Source organism: Physeter macrocephalus, chromosome 9 (genome assembly GCF_002837175.3).
Source record: "Physeter macrocephalus isolate SW-GA chromosome 9, ASM283717v5, whole genome shotgun sequence".
In the NCBI taxonomy this organism is placed as follows: Eukaryota; Metazoa; Chordata; class Mammalia; order Artiodactyla; family Physeteridae; genus Physeter; species Physeter macrocephalus.
In genome coordinates, this window is record NC_041222.1 from 45,524,490 (window position 1) to 45,540,073 (window position 15,584).

General features: G+C 39.5%; 2 long non-coding RNA genes across 2 annotated transcripts in view; one reads left to right on the forward strand and one right to left on the reverse strand.

Annotated features, from left to right (window-relative positions):
* The window catches only part of LOC102980373 (uncharacterized), a 127,523-nt gene that overhangs the window by 23,528 nt on the left and 88,411 nt on the right, over positions 1-15,584 (reverse strand). The window lies entirely within an intron of this gene.
* Positions 6,141-15,584, forward strand: part of LOC114486880 (uncharacterized) — a 70,602-nt gene continuing 61,158 nt past the window's right edge. The window contains exon 1 of the long non-coding RNA XR_008618230.1: positions 6,141-6,316. This is a non-coding gene — a long non-coding RNA (uncharacterized lncRNA). The remainder of the gene's footprint in view (positions 6,317-15,584) is intronic.

Genomic DNA, 15,584 nt, shown 5'->3' on the forward strand with positions numbered 1-15,584 from the left:
AAATATTTTCTCCCATTCTGAGGGTTATCTTTTCATCTTGTTTATAGTTTCCTTTGCTGTGCAAAAGGTTTTAAGTTTCATTAGGTCCCATTTGTTTATTTTTGTTTTTATTTCCATTACTCTAGGAAGTGGGTCAAAAAAGATCTTGCTGTGGTTTATGTCAAAGAAATGTTCTTCCTATGTTTTCCTCTAAGAGTTTTATAGCGTCTGGTCTTACATTTAGGTCTTTAATCCATTTTGAGTTTATTTTTGTGTATGGTGTTAGGGAGTGTTCTAAATTCATTCTTTTATGAGGTTTCTGTTCCTTCCCCCTGGGTCCTGATGCACACACTACTTTGTGCCCTCCTAGAGTGGAGTCTCTGTTTCTCCCAGTCCTGTCGAAGTCCTGCAATCAAATCCCGCTCGCCGTCAAAGTCTGATTCTCTGGGAATTCCTCCTCCCATTGCCAGACCCCCAGGTTGGGAAGCCTGACGTGGGGCTCAGAACCTTCACTCCAGTGAGTGGACTTCTGTGGTATAATTGTTCTCCAGTTTGTGAGTCACCCATCCAGCAGTTATAGGTTTTGATTTTATTGTGATTGTGCCCCTCATACCAACTCATCGTGGCTTCTCCTTTGTTTTTGGATGTGGTGTATCTTTTTTGGTGAGTTCCAGTGTCTTCCTGTCGATGATTTTTCAGCAATTGGCTGTGATTCCGGTGCCCTCTCAATAGGGAGTGAGCACACGTCCTTCTACTCCGCCATCTTGAACCAATCTCCTCATTTTAGTTCTTAACATTAGAAAGGTTAGTCCAGACACTAAGCTAAATGTATTACCAAAAAGAGAAGTCCACTTTACTTTTAAATGTTAATTTAGCTGTTAATCCTTGAAGGTGATTTTCTGATTTCTTTAGAATTCTAGGGTGACTGTTATTTCTCCTCACAATTTCAGATATTATTTACTATTTACTTATATTTATTTCTGGTACTCGATTGTTGTTTTTTAGTATACCAGTGTTTTAAAGTTCATTTATGCATAGTTGTTTTCAAGATATTTTTCATTGTCTTTGAAATTTTATCACTGTCTACTTTTAGCTATATCCCACAAGTTTTGATATGTTCTGTTTTCATCATAATCCAGTTAATAAATTTTCTAAAACTCGTTGATTTTATTTTTCCTTTGGCCACTGTGATATTTAGAATTATTTTGCTTAATTTTGAAACATTTGTAGCTATTCAGATTATCCTTTGTTATTAATTTCTAGCTTACTTCCACTGTGATAAGAAAACATAGTCTATTTTTCAATTTTTAAAATATGTTAACACTTGCTTCATGACCAAGCATAAGGTCAAATTTGTTGAAAAGTCCATATGTGTTTGAAAATAATGTATTTTACAGTTGTTGGATGAATTATTTTATACATGATCAAGTTTGTTCACCTATCTCCTCTATTCTTAACTAATTTCTGTCTGCTTGTTTTATTAGTTATCGAGAAATGTTGCAGGCAGCTTCTAAGATGGTTCTTAACAATCCCCATCTCCTAGTATTTATATCCTTCTCTAATCCTCTCTCTTGAACTGTGGACTGTACATAGGCTTGCTTCTAATGAATAGAATATGGCAAGCATGGTAAAATGTCATTTCCAAGATTAGATTATGAAAGACTCTTGCCCTCTGATGCTTTCTTGCTTGCTCACTCTGATAGAAGTCTCCTGCTATGTGGTGAGCTGCCTGATGAAGGTGTCCTTATGGGAAGGAACTGAAAAAGTCTTCTGGTAAACAACGAGAGGAGAACTGAGATCCTTTGTCCAACAGCTTGTGAGGAAATGAAAATCCTGTTAACGACCACGTTGGAAGTAGATCTTCCTGAAAGTGCACCTTCAGATAAGAGTGCCCTATTTGAGATCTTAAGTCAGAGGACCCTTAACAAAGCCACACCTAGGTTCATGATCTGCTGAAACAGAAATGATAAATGTTTATTGTTTCAAGCAGCTAAATCTTGGGCAGTTTGTCATGCAGTAATAGATAATTAATACAAGAGAGATTTCACTGTGGAGTTGCCCGTCTTCTTTTAATTCTGTTATTTGTAAAAATTTTTAAAATTTCATTGTGGTAAAAATATACATAATGTAAAATTTCCTATCTTAATCATTTTAAAATATACAATTCAGTAGTGTTAATTGCATTCACATTTTTGTGCAAGCAATGTCAAGAACTCTTCATCTTGCAAAACTGAAACTCTATACCTATTAACCAGTGACTCCCAATTTCCCCCTACCCTCAGCCCCTGGCAACCACCATTCATTCTACTTTTTGTCTCCATGGATTTGACTACTCTAAGTACCTCATATTAGTGGAGTCATACACTATTTGTCTTTTCGTGACCAACTTATTTCACTTAGCATAATGTCTTCAAGGTTGATCTATGTTATGGCATTGGTCAGAATTTCCTTTTTCCATTGTAAGTACATACCACATTTTGTTTATCCATTCATCTTCTGGTGGACATTTGAGTTGCTTCTGTTTTTCAACTATTGTGAATAATGCTAGTGAACAGAGGTGTACAAATATCTCTTTGAGACACTGCTTTCAATCTTTTGAGTATATATCTAGAAGTGGGATTGCTAGATTATATGGTAATTCTTTCTTTAATATTGTTTTAAGAACTACCACACTGTTTGCACTATTTACATTCCCACCAACAGTATATAAGGGTTCTAATTTCTCCACATTATTGCCAACATTTTTTATTTTCTTTCTTTTTTTTTTTGATATCTAGCAATCCTACAGGCTATGAGGATAAATTCTGTTACTTTTTTGCTTTTATACATTTCAAAGTTAATGTTTAGAAGTGCACATTTAAATTTTTATAGAGGACTAATTGACCCCTTTATAATTACAAAATACCCCTCTTTCTCTTTAATGATATTTCTTGCTTTAGAGTGTATTTTTTTCTGATAGTAGTAATGCCACATTGGACTTATTTCCATTGGTGTTTGCATGTGTATATTTTTCTAGTGTTTTACTTTCAAACTCTGTGTCTTTATGTTCAATGTGCAGCAGATAATAAAGTTAAAGATTTTAAAAAATCTAATCTGATAATCTTAATCTTTTATAATTGGAATATTTTGTCCACTTACATTTAATGCAATTATTGATATATTTAGGATTTTAATCTACCATCTTCTCTTTCCTATTTGTCCATTTAGTTTTTAATTTCTAGAGCAGGGTTTATATTATTTTTATTTCCACACATTCTATTTGGTTGTTTTTCAAATCTGCATTGTTTCTTTTTATAGTGTACTCTTCTTTTGGTATGTTTTTTCCCTTTAACTTTATTTTCATTATTAAGAGCATGTTTATTTTATAATTTCTTGAAACTTATTACCTGGGTAATAGGGAGTACCAATCCCCCCTTTTTTGTCATTGATTCTGCCTTATGGTAGATAGGTTTTATCATCATGTGTTTTCTAAATTTTATGTTGAGCTTATCAGCTATTTCCTCCTCTTTCCTTTAGAAACTCCATATGCATTGAATTGAAAATACCTTCTTTCAGATGAAATTTGCGTTTTCTTTAATCAGGACCCTATGCGAGGCCTTATTATCCCAAGACCAATTTACCCATTGACATATCTGCTTAAGATTTCTATACAACATGAGCAAACTAAATTATGATATCACACCTGTGTATTTTTGAAGTTTGGGATTTTTATGTCTAATAGGAAGGTTTTTGCCCAACCCCAAGCCCAAGAGACGAGAAGATTCCCTAGGCCAGAATATAAAGCTTTTCTAATTTTCCTTCTGTGAAGGGGAGAACCATTTGGGATCTTCACTTTTTGCAAAGTTTTGGTGCTTGCTTCATACTCCACTTGGGCCTTAGACCATGTCTTGCATATTTGCATGTATGTCAGAACTCTAGGCTCTTTCCAATAGGACCCATATCCCAGTTTAATGTCACCTTGGGTATCCCAGTATTAGCATCTATGCTCATCATTCTGGTGATGTATTCTGCTTTTTGGAATCTAAATATTTCTCATTCTTTCTATCCAGCTCAGTCACATTCACTAAAAACTTTTCATCTTGCATTTGTTCATATTTGTATCAGGAAGGAAAACAGAGAAATCCACATTTAGTTCACAAGAATGCTGGAACTGTAAGGTCCCATGCCAATAAAACAAGGGATCTAGGTGATGTGCAATGTCCCTTACATATTTGAAATTCTGTTATTTTCAGTGCTAACATTGACTTTATCTAATGCATGTACATCATATTAAATTCCTATAGTCCTTACCTGTTGCTGATTCCTTAAATATCAGAAAATTTTATCATAAGAGATTCCACCAGAGAATCCATTTTATGATTGTATATCCATAAGATGCTGGGCTCAAGCAGATTTCTGTACAAGCCTCTTAGTGAATTTATGTCAGTGTGACTGAATTCTTTGACTAATTTCCTTTCTAAAATGTAACCTCCATGTTGGTTGTCATAGTCATTGAATATGTTCACAGTTATTTCATCTCTCTCTTCTTTGAAGCATATGGTAGGATTACCATTCTTCTCCCTCTTAAATTTAGATGTAGCAATATGACTTGCTTTGACCAATGAAATGAGAGATGATATGACTTCCTGGTGGAAACTTTAAGAGTTAATATGTGCTTCACCAAATTCTCTTTTCCTTCTCCCATAGAAACTGGCAATGCCCCAGATGGTGTTGTTTTCTTAGCATAGGTCCCAGAATGAGATTTATGCAAAGTAGAGTTTCTAAATGACTGATAATTGACATGGAGTCTGACTGAGAAATAAACCTTTGTTGTCTGAGATTTTAGGGTTGTTTGTTACTGCAGCATAACTTAGTCTTTCCTGATTGATTCAAGAATAGGTGGGGCAGCTTATTTTTCATTGTACTTCCCATATCTTAGCACAGTAAGTATTTGTGAATTGTTGAGTCAGATTTTAAAATTAGAGCTCTCTAACCCCTGTGGTAACTGCAATGATGGGGCTTTTCCAATTTTCTGTGAGACTTGGTCTTGTATCCTTAATATATTCCATCCATTTTGTTCTAGCCAGAGGGAAGGAGAATTACATTTGACTTAGTCACAACTAGAAATCATATTGTTTGGTACAAAGCCCATTGGGAAAAAGAATACAAAAGAATTTTTTTCCCCAGGAGGTAACCTGCTACTGCACTGGCCTGTGAGAAATGTTGCTAGGTAGGAGAAGCAAGGTTTTTTCGTTAGTTTGTGTCTTCGTTCAAAATAATTGGGAAAGAAACCTCTCTGATCACAGAAATGTGTGCTTGGGAAGGACTTAACATTCACTGAGTCCACTTCATTCCCTACAAGTAACCTATCTCAGAAAATGTTTTCTCCTCAGAGGGTATGAGGTCATTTTTGTTCTATGAAGTTAGATGTATCTACCAAGATCTCTTGGTCAGATAAATATTTTACGGATTTTTTTCCAAATAGGTGGAGTAGCCATATTATTTATTGTCCAAACATAAAGACGTTTGAGAATGAAAGAGGCTATTTTTACCAATTAAAACAGGGCAACCTAGGATACACTGATATTTACCTGGGAAAACTGCATGAACATCTTATAGAGACAATTATGAAAGTAAATTTCATAATAATAGAATCAGGCATTAAGTCCTTTGTTCTCAGAGGACTGAACAGCAAAGGGAAGGAAATTTCATCCCCAATCGGGCACTTTGATGAGTAACATCATTTTTCCATTAACTGATTATCATTAAACTTTCTGCAGATATAACCCTAGTGGGGACTTTGATACCTTCGTACAAATGCATGAACTATTTACCTGGCCTGGAAGACCCATTTCTCCCCAGCAATCCTCCACCCCAAGACGACACACGTTGAATGTTATTTCCTCTGGAAATAACATCCCTAGAGGTGGCTAGTCTGTGGCGACTAGGTTTCCCCAGCACGGTGTACACACTTCTGTAGTGGACTTAGCACACTGAATTCTAATTCTCCATGTCTGCCTTCCGTCATGGGCTGCTCAAGGGCAAAAACCATATCATATTTTCTATTGTATCTTCCTAAGGAAAACCTTTTTTGACCCAAAGTAACTGCTCAGGAAATTGAAAGAATCAACGCAGAGAACTACTTATTTAGAGAAAGATTACACTTACGAGGCTTTGGCAGCTTGAGCATGAGATGAAAGGAAGAGAAAGAATGAACTGGTTTACCAGCTGTTCGTTGCTTCACAGGGGAAGAAGGAAACAGTGATTCAGAGGTGGAGGCAGGGGAAAAACAACGCCCAGTGCCTCCATATTAATTACATTCGGCTCTGGCACCATTCAGGAGGGAACTCACAAAACTGTAAGTGCTGGAAGCTGGGTGTTTATTACTTGAGGGAAAACAAGGTAATATAGTAGTCTTTAAGGGAGTTTTAAAAGGCTTTTCTGGTACAGCTTCTAGGAATGAAACTTAAATGTAGATCAGATCCCCCAAGGGGCAATTATAGAAATTAGAGATGCAGAGAACTCATCTGGTCAACCCTCTCAGCACAGCATGCATTTTAATGTAACTCCTGTCACTCCCCAGAAGCGGGCAGAGTTCCTAACAAAGCAGAGAACACTGCTTTGAAAATAGAAGGCAGATCCTTTGATCCTAATGCTATATGGCCTTGGTGAGGGATTGGGAATTGACAAATAAATTAGCAGAATTCTCCAAGCCAGGAGTGTTAAATCTGAAGCCTGAACTACTAAGAAGTCATATATATTTATGTATAGGGGAGAGCCCTCTCTTCTGGGCCAAGAAGTGGATGGAGAGGAGGTACATTTGCTTTCCTAAGCTGTTTTATAGGATTTGAAGGGCTGATCTCACTGAGGCACATGCAAGACGGGGCAATTGTTCTCAGAGTCCGAAGTAGTACTGTCTATGGAGAACAGCACAAGGCACAGAGACTTTTGAAGTTCCTCTGGGTTTTAACTTTAAGCTGACATTTGAGTGCATTAGAAGCATTAAACATTGGTGTTTCTCTCCAGAGCTAGAGTTTTCATAGCACTAGGGTGGAAGGAAGGGGTCCCGGGGACCGTGGGAGGTGGCAGCAAAAGGAGATGGTGCAGAAAGTGCATCATACATCTCTCCCTGCACTCAGTCTACCCCAGCCCTCACCTTCCCCTCGCTCTGTTCCTTCAACAAGTGTATCCTGGGGCTCCACTAAGCTCATGGCACTGTGCTAAGCAATGGTGAAAATGACAGCCTTGGCTGTCAAGATCTCCCAGTCTTGTGGGGAAGGCAGCTACGTAAACAAATCGTCATCAATCACTGTGACGGTTATGCTATCAGAAATGTGTATAGGAGGTTATGGGAATATGGAGGAGGGAGTTGCTGATTCCATGTGGTTATAATTACGGAGAAATTGAAGTTTGGGGAAGGGCTCCCATATGGCTCTCCATTGTAAAACCCAGTCCTCTTGGTGTGGGATTCTGGGGTCTCCAATATATGTGTCTTAGCCAGCGTGGACTGATGTAACAACATATCATAGACTGGGTGGCTTATAAACCGCAGGAATTTATTTCTCACAGTTCTGGAGGCTGGGAAGTCCAGGATCATGGCACCAACAGATTTTGTGTTTGGCAAGGATGTCCTGGTTCACAGAATGCTGTCTTTTCCCTTTGTCCTCACGCAGCAGAAGGGGCAAGGGATATCTCTGTGGTCTCTTTTAAAAGTGCACTGGTCCATTCATGAGGGCTCTACCCTCATGACCTCATCACCTCTTAGAAGCCCTGTCTCCTCATACCACTACTTTGGGCGTTAGGTTTTCAACACATGAATTTTAAGGGGACACAGGCTTTCAGTCTATAGCAAAGTATCTCCACTAGTCCAGTCTCACCACCCATCATGATTGACACCATTGCACTGCTCCATCCTGTTTGTTGCCCGGCTGGAAAGCTCTACTCTGTACTTATCTGAATCTTATCTGTCGAAGATCAACTGAAGTCGAGCCTTCTCTGATTATTATAGCCCGCAGTGGCCTCCTCATCCTGGACTTACTGTTGGGAATTCTGCTTTGATGCTTCCTTTTATCCTGCCTTGTGACATCTCTTATATCGTTATACAGCTCTTCTATTATTGATTTAATAAGCAGACTTTTCTCCTCAACTAAAATTAAAGGCATTTAGTGGCAGAATCCATTATCTAACATTCCACATAGATTGTAGTAAAGTGTAGGACACGGTGCTCAGTAAACACCTGTTGAATGAATGAATGGAAAATATAGGCATTTTGTTCCCTGGGGGGCTTTCAACATGAAATTGTCTTTTTTCTGAGCACCCAGATTCAATACGGAGAGCCTTCCTTTCCTGTGGCTATTAATAATTAACATACCCTAAGAACTGCTGTCTAAATGGGAAGGCCAGCACATAAAGGGATAAGTGGGATAAAGTGTTAGGAGTTTTCTATCTGTTAGGCTGGGGGCACAGAGGACTGAAAGTCAGTTCTCTCCCAAGGGTAAGAAATGCTTTCATGAGGCAGGGGCTGCCTATTCCTATGTTCACCAGGGAATGATGTGGATGGGTGGGGACTTTAAGGCGGAGAAGCATTAGCAGCAAAGGAGTAGAGCTCTGTAGAGGTCAGGGCAGCCCCATTGTAGGCACACACCCCATGGTTTTTACATCCAAGTGAGGAGCCCTGAACACTAGCCGGTTATTTTATTTTGTCTTGTCCCCTTTGTGCACTCCTGACCTGATTCCACTGTGACATTGCATATTTGAACACATCTTTATACTACCCTCACAGATGATTTGATTGCTACTTTGGCAGGAGATAAGAGTTCTTGGCTGGAAATTATTTTCCCTCAAAATTCTGAAGGCGTTTCCCACTTTTTTTTCTAGCTTCCGGTGTGGCTCAAGTTAGATGCCATTGCTGATTCTTGATGTTTTTATGTGTGACATTTTTCTTCCCTGTTGGTCCCAGAAGTTTTTAGGATCCTCTCTTTGTCTCTGGGATCAATTATAATGTACCTTGATACGTTTTGCTGTTGTCAACTTGTGACTTCAATTAAATTAAAAATTTTAATTCTTTAACACAGGATGGGCCCTCTCAAAATTGAAATTCGTGATCCTGTCTTATTTCTTTAATAATTTTCTACTCTCCATTTTTCTCCTTTCTCTCTTTCTGAAATTGCTGTTAGCTAGATGTCTCAGCTTCTGAACTGCTTCTCAAATTTTACATCCTCTCTCTTATTATCCATCTCTTTGACCATTTGTTTTACTTGCTGAGGTTTCTTTAACTTCATCTTCCAGTTATTTTACTGATTTTTTTTTGAACATAGTAATACATTTTTATTAGGCATAGTAAGGTTTATCTCTTCTTTTTTTATTTATTTTATTTATTTTTTATTTTTTTTATTTTTTTTTGCCGTACGCGGGCCTCTCACTGCTGTGGCCTCTCCCGTTGCGGAGCACAGGCTCCGGACGCGCAGGCTCAGCGGCCACGGCTCACGGGCCCAGCCGCTCCGCGGCACGTGGGATCCTCCCGGACCGGGGCACGAACCCGCGTCCCCTGCATCGGCAGGCGGACTCTCAACCACTGCGCCACCGGGGAAGCCCTCTTCTTTTTTTAAATTGAAGTATAGTTGAGTTACAATATTGTATTAGTTTCAGATGTATAGCATAGTGGTCCAGTATTTTTACAGATTATACCTCCATTATAACTTATTATATGGCTATAATTCCTTGTGCTATACAATATATCCTTGTTGCTGATTTATTTTATACTTAGTAGTTTGTATCTGTTAATCTCATACCTGGAATTTGTCCCTCCCCTCTTCAGTAACCACTAGCTTGTTTTCTAAGTCTGTGAGTCTGTTTCTCTTTTATATATACATTCATTTGCATTATTTTTTTAGACTCCACATTTAAGTGATATTATACAGACTTCATCTGTCTGACTTATTTCACTAAGCATAACATTCTCTAGTTTCATCCACGTTGCTGCAAATGGCAGAATTTCATTCTTTTTAATGGCTGAGTAATATTCCATTGTATATACATACCACATCTTCTTTATCCATTCATCTCTTCATGAACACTTGGGTTGCTTCTATGTCTTAACTATTGTCAACAGTTATGAACATTGGGGTGCTGAATGTTTTCTTTCTGTTATCATATTTTGATTTTCTATTTGTTATTTCTTGTTTTGAGTGATTTTTGAACAGCATTCCATTGTTTCATTGAAGCAAAATGTTCTCTTAATTTTCTGAGAATAATATATATAACTTTCTTGAAATTTCTTGTAAGCCCTTTACTTTTTCTCCAAGTAACTTTTATCTTTTTTGGTTTACTTGGGGATCTCTCTCCCATTTTAGGGGTATTTCTTAAACATCAGCCACCCCTGGCTATCTGTTCATGACTTAGAATGTGCCACTAGGAAGCTGCGTGGATGATCAATTTGCATAGGCAGGGCTGGTTGATGGGTGGGTAGCATTTTTAAATGATCAGTCAGAGACCCAGTAATTTTCCTGGTGAATTTCTTGCACATATCAATGGGTGTTTTCCCTTAAGCTATGATGTCAGCGATCTGAAAACCAAGCCAGAGAGGGAAGGGAGTAGGATCTCACTGTTTACCATGTAGACTCTTAGTTATTCTGTTTACAGCACAATATTCCACTTTTTTCTGTGCTTGATGTACTTAACTCTGGAGGCTCTCATGTCCCCATTCTCCAGTAAATCAGCTTCTCTGAGCTTGGGGCTGGAAAGGCACCTGGGTGCTACCTGCTTCTTATACACACTAATCCCTCCCCACCCCAGTGTCTTCTGATGCCCCTGGTACCCCGAATTCCTGAGCCTTTTCAGATTTTTTGCAGGTTAATCAGCTTCTCCCTCTACAAGCTTTCTTCATTATGGTGTCAGTTACCACTTATCTATTACTTTGTATCTCTGAAATTTTTTTGAAATATTATCACTTACTGTCATGTCCTATTCCCATTTTCTTCATAACTTATGGGTTTTCTTTTTTATTCTCGTACTATCACGTTGGAGATTTTTCTGGTTAGAGCTGAGCTAGACCTGTGTGTTTAATCTGCCATATTTAGTGAACAGTCCTTTTCCTCGTATTGGACCTTAGATTTCTTGTACTGTCTTGGGAGGGTCTCCTCACCTTCCACCCCATACCAAGTGCTGTGGTATAAGGTTGCCAGATTTAGCAAATAAAAATATAGGATGCCCAGTTAAATTTGAACCTTAGGTAAACAAATATTGTATAGGACATATTAAACTAAAAAAATTATTCATTGTTTTTCTGGAATTCATATTTATCTGGTCATCCTCTATTTTACTTGGCAACCCTATTAGGATACAAACTTCTCATCTGGACATTGGCCCTGTAGAGCCCAATCCACCCATCTCACCACTTAGCACATAAGCAGCCTTCCTTGTTCTCCTCCTTCCACAAGAGGGTGGTGCTAGGCCTACCTGTGGTTCTACACTCTGTTGAAACAAGATGGGTAAGATGTCTGCTCGCTACATTTTGCTTCTCCCTAAGCTAAAGAGTTTGAATTTCATCCTTAAAAGATTTGGAGAATTACTAAATATTTTTACCAGTGAAATGACGTGATCAGATTTTGAATTTTTAAAAAAGAAATCATGCTGTAGCATAGAGGGTGATAAGTCTTTGGGTCACTGTTGTCATGAGTAATTCAAGCAAGAAAATATGGCATCAGGAACCAGGACAGAACACGTGAGAATGGAAAAAAGAAAATGCAAGGAATATTAAGGAGGTAGGAACCACTGGCCAGGGAAATTGAAAGCTGTAGGGAAGGGAAGGGAGGTGTTGAAGACGTTTGCTGCGTTTCTGACTGAAGCCAATGAGGGTGAGTTGAGCCTTTCACCGAGACAAGAAATTCAAGAGGAGAACAGATTTCGGGGAGGAGGTTCCTATTCTCTCATAAAGGGTTCTCATTTACACAGGGGGGAGGGGGTGTTCTTCTGGGAGTCATGAGTGAGTTTGGCCTTGTCCCAAACTCCAGCAAAAAGAAACCACAGGGACATATCCAGCTTACTAAAGTTGCTTGCAAACTCTTGCTCCTGTACTGGCTGTGAGCTCGGCTGATAGAGGAAAGCCTTCCGTTTCCCTAATACAAACAAGGGAGGGGCTTTTTCACATGATAGTTCTGTCCTTTCAACTGGGGGGTGATAGCTGGTGGCAACTGTCAGCTCAGCAGCCCTGGAAGTAGGCTGTCCTCATTTTGCTCCAGCCCATGATGACAAATGAGAATGACAGGGGCTGTTTTGTGTTCACGCTGAATGGAAATAACCCATCCTGGACAGAGACCTGATAGAATCCAAGAGGAGTTACTCTCTGAAGGAACCATTTTCTCACTGCTTTGGGAGCTGCCTTCCTCACTTTCTCTCTTAACTTTCGGATCATATTATTTGCATCCAGTTCTCTTTTTGCACTAAATCATCTGCTTGGAATAATTATGTCAGGGGTAGTTTATTAGCTGCAGTCCACACATGGCACTTCCTGAGGCCCTGGAAATAATGTGGACTTCTTTGTTGTTGTTAATTTTTGGCTCACACTAAATCTCATTACTGATTTTAGTTGGTTGAGAGTTTAATATCAACTTCAGTGCCAGTTCTTTGCCCTGTTAATTGTCAAGCCAGTGAAGGCAACTGCTTGGCAGGTGAGCCCATCCCATCATCCCTTGAGTCTCTGGTTGCCCAGGCAACTTTTCCCACGACCGTAAATGGCAGTTCAATGCTTTTCAATGTTGCTTCCCTCTGTCCTGTGTTAGCAGACCACCTGGCCTCTCCCTCTTGTTTTCTCAAAGCGTGTGTGGGATGAACACACATAGTCATCGTGGCCACTCCAGAGGTGCCTTCTCTGTCAATTTTTATTGCTGTCGATTTCTATTGCTGTCGATTTCATGTCTTTTTGAAAAAGTTGTACTGAATTGAAAGCACAATTTTGCATGTGAAATTACCAGCACAAAGCAGCAAATGGCTATAGTGCCTGGGAAAAGGATGGTGGATATTGAAGGATACATTTTAAAAGTTGGGGGCCAAGGGGGAGAGGAATTCTGAAATTGAGATCTTCAGCTGAGTAACTCTAATGAGTCCATAGAAAAGTAGGAAAAGGGACTGTAAAATTTGAAGGACCACAGATTTAAACAAACATTACTGAGCCTAAGTTTGCCCTGTTGGACAGATTGTTAACCTTCAGCCAAAGGACAGTGAAATAATAGGGAGTCAACAGAACAGGTTTTTTAAAATGGATAGCCTGGAAAACAGGACTTAAGTGGAAACAGAGGGGGAGACACTGCACTGTAGCTTACAGAAAGAAACATTCATCAGCCAATAATAGGCTTGCTGTTCATTTTATTTTTTAACCAGCCCACATTTCATGAGGTAACCATGGAATATGATGGATTAAATTCAGTGTTCAAATTCTCGTAATGCACATATACACGCTCGTGCATATGTTCTCATGCAGGCACACACACCCCAGCATGGCCCGAAGCTACTCCACTAGTTTTCGAGAAGTACCGTTATGCAGTGGTTAAGCATCTGGTCTGGAGTGAAAAGCCCAAGCGTCACATACCAGATCTGTAAACTGCTAACAGATTTGGTAAAAATGATTCGGTCTCTGAGCCTCAGTGTCCTCTGAAAAAGGGGATGATTAACGGAGAAAAAGCCACAAGGCGCACCAGCCTAGTGCCCGGCACACTCCAGCTGCCGCATAGTTTTTATTTTGGGAGACTTGCCTACAAAGAGCGCGTCCTTTCCATTTCTTGGGTTCTGCGACTGAAGCACAACACACGTGTTCCCACTTCCTTTGGTCCCTCACGGGAGGTGCTTCCTCAGGCTCTGTGTCCCTGTGTTTTGTTGCTGGCCGGTTGCACAGCCTCTTGGCTCTGGGGCTGCAGAGGAGGTTTGGCTACTTGCCAGGCTGTGAGGAGGAGTTCCCCCCTTGGGGACTGTGTCAGAGAGAGATACTAATGAGATCTCTGTTTAGCCAAGACTGTGAGCTCTCCTGGCAACTAGGGGAGGGCAGAAACACCTTGTACAACAACTAGTTTTTCACAGCCATTAGCAATTTCTAGTCATTAGCACCTAGAAATGCTGCAAATAACACTCAGGATGCAAGTACCACTCTGAGTCGGAACAGGGCTTCTGAGCAGCGTTAGCCCCCAACGAGGCAGGGGTCTTTTTTTCTTTTTTCTTTTTAACATCTTTATTGGAGTATAATTGCTTTACAGTGGTGTGTTAGTTTCTGCTGTATAACAAAGTGAATCAGCCATACATACACATATATCCCCATATCCCCTCCCTGTTGCGTCTCCCCCTCTCCCTCCCTATCTCATCCCTCTAGGTGGTCACGAAGCACTGAGCTGATCTCCCTGTGCTATGCGGCTGCTTCCCACTAGCTATCTATTTTACATTCGGTAGTATATATAAGTCCAGAGGCAAAGGTCCTGGAGGGTGAGACCCCCTGTCTCTGCCCACTCCAGCAAAAGGGATGTGTGATCCAAAGGGCCTCTGTCCCTTCCCATCGTATCTTTGAAGAGGGCTGCATTAAGCCTATTATTAGTTTCAGTAAAACGTAAATCTTTCTGAAGAAAAGTCCAGAAGATGTAGTATGTAATAAAGCGATTCTGAATTCCTTCACAGACCAAGAAACTTCCTAAACTGGGTATGAATAATTGAAATGTGAATTGAATGAAACCCCAGTGCAGTGCAGTGATTTAGCCCCAAAGCTGTTCATAGCAACACTGCTAAATACTGAAACCATCTATATCTCTAATGGTAAGGACTGGTTAAATAATTGTTATACCCTTTCAGTGGAATATAACACAGCCTTTTACAATAATATACTGGAATTTATAGGTAGATTATATTTTAAAAGGTTATAAAACAGTATTAACATATGACTTCATTTTCTGTAAAAATGATACACAACTTCTAAAATTTCAGCATTGGTTGTTCTTGGGTCTGGGAATGGAAATAGTTTTAAATTTTCACCCTTCTGCTGCTCTGCTTCATATTATTGTTCTCAAATGACTATACATGTGTAAGTCTTGTGAATTTGAGAGGGAAAAAGAGCAGAGAAAGTAAGCCCTGCCTGGCTAAGTGGATTTAACATAAATGCAACATTTTAAAGTAAATATTTTATTGAAGTATAACCTACATGCAGAAAAAAGACACAAATACTAAGTACACAGTTTCATAACTTTTCACAAAGTGCATAAACCCAAATGCAAAATGAGTCTTAAAAACAGTGATGCTAATCATTAGAGGAATGCCAATCAAAACTACAATGAGGGGGCTTCCCTGGTGGCGCAGTGGTTGAGAATCCGCCTGCCGATGCAGGGGCTAAGTGTCCATTGACAGATGAATGGATAAAGATGTGGCACATATATAGCATGGAATATTATTCAGCCATAAAAAGAAATGGAGTTATTTGTAGTGAGGTGGATGGTCCTAGAGTCTGTCATACATAGTGAAGTAAGTCAGAAAGAGAAAAACAAATACCGTATGCTAACACATATATATGGAATCTAAAAAAAAAAAATGGGTTCGAAGTACCTAGGGGTAAGACAGGAATGGAGATGCAGACCTACTGGAGAATGGATTTGAGGATG